The sequence below is a fragment of the Mastomys coucha genome, unplaced genomic scaffold, assembly GCF_008632895.1.
Source record: "Mastomys coucha isolate ucsf_1 unplaced genomic scaffold, UCSF_Mcou_1 pScaffold9, whole genome shotgun sequence".
In the NCBI taxonomy this organism is placed as follows: domain Eukaryota; kingdom Metazoa; phylum Chordata; class Mammalia; order Rodentia; family Muridae; genus Mastomys; species Mastomys coucha.
Genome location: NW_022196915.1, coordinates 53871459 through 53873332, shown reverse-complemented (window position 1 = coordinate 53873332; position 1874 = coordinate 53871459).

Sequence of the window (1874 nt, the reverse complement as noted above, 5' to 3'; positions counted from 1 at the left end):
AAAAAAAAAAAAAAACGAGACGGGGAGCCTCCTCTTTGTCACCTTTTCTACCTCTTTGGAGGAGGAGGCAAAAGGCCACCTGATGCCAGTGTCGTTTGGTGAGCCGTTCAATCAATCATCCCTCCCAGCACTTACAGGACTCTACTTTCTGAACCCCTGGCAGCTGCCAGACCTCTCCATGCCGTATATTAGATTCTGGCCTGCAGAAGCCAAGTCAGGTTGCAAGCCAGCCCTTGCAACCTGAGCCCTTTCTGTACTGTAATCCATGCAATGGTGAGTCCTCCGCACTAATAATCAGGGCAACTGCACCACCAACATCATCACCATCATCACCACCACCACTCAGCCACCCCCACACACTTTCACAGCATCTCACTCGGTCCAGACCACACCTGGCCAGGCAGGTGCCCTCGCTATGCCCATTTTACAGATAAGGAAATAAGAGGCTCAAGTCACCTGCCTGGAATGCGGTAGAACCGCTCTCAGCAAATCCCTTACAAAGGCAACCTAATTTGGTTTGCGTTAAGGGGAGGTCAAACGCAGTGGGGAAGGCACAGCAGCAGGAAGGTTACACAGCTGGTCATGTGTCCACAGTTAATGTGCTCTCCTTTTTAAAGGCACCAATCGCATTTCCACGAGGAGAATTGATTATCAGGCTTGGAGAACTGAGAGACCAAAGGGGAACATGAAGTAATGGCAAATCCATATCTGCAATGGCAGCTTCTAGAGCATGCAGAGGAGCTAGGGCAAGGGATCAAAGAACTTTGGACTGAGTAGAAGCTTGGAGACTTTCAAAGGGGTGGAAAGTAGACCTTGGAAGAGGGGCTTTATAATCGAATTGTGTTTCCCTAAAAAAGACAAGTGGGTGTCTTTTTAAAAGATACATTTATTTATAGTTCATGTGTATAAGTGTTTTGCCTGCGAGCACGTGGCTCACATGCATGCAGTGCCTGCACAGGTCAGAAGAGGGCGTCAGATCGCTGGAACTGGAATTAGAGCTTGTGACTTGCCATATGTGTGCTGGAGTCCAAACCCAGGTCTACATATGGCCCTGACCCTAGATCTCAGTGCTTCAGATAGTCTGGCCGCCACTCGGCTTGCTCTGGGCATTCTGACTCTGCCTCCCACAAGTGATGAGGTGATGAGCCATCTCCCCGGCCCCACCCTTCAGCTATTTTAAGCCACCAAGCCTTTGATACCTTTTTTTGTGGCAGCCAAGGGGACAGTGCCCAGCTGTGCAGCTGTATCTGGGGAGACACTGTGAGTGTGGGAGTACAAAAACAGCCACCAGCCACTGTCAGGTACATGGAACGTTACTGTTTGCATGAAACCCAAAACCGGTGAGGAAAACAGATTGTTCTTGTCCTAGTTAGGGTTATCATTGCTGTGATCAAACACCACAACCAAATGTAGGGAGGGAAGGGATTATTTGGCTTGCACTTCTACTGCACTGTTCATCACTGAAGGAAGTCAGGGCAGAAAAATGGAACAGAGCAGGAACCTGGAGGCAGGAGCTGATGCAGAGACCATGAAGGAGTGCTGCTTACTGGCTTGCTCCTCATGGCTTGCTCAGCCTGCTTTTTTATTTATAGCACTCAAGACCACCAGCTGAGTGGTCCAGGCCCTCATAATTAGTGATTAGGTATCACTAATTACGAAAAAAATGCCTTCCAGTCTTGTGCACAGCCCGGATCGGATGGAGGTATTTTTCTCTGTTGAGGTTCCCTCCTCTCAGATGACTTAAGGTTTTATTATAAGTTGACATAAAACAATGAAAGACAACTCTTCTCTCTTCCAGCCTCCCAACCTCTTTCTTGTCTGTTTTGTGCCCAATGTCTGCATGTGAGAGGGGTTTCTATGAGGGAAGGAATAGA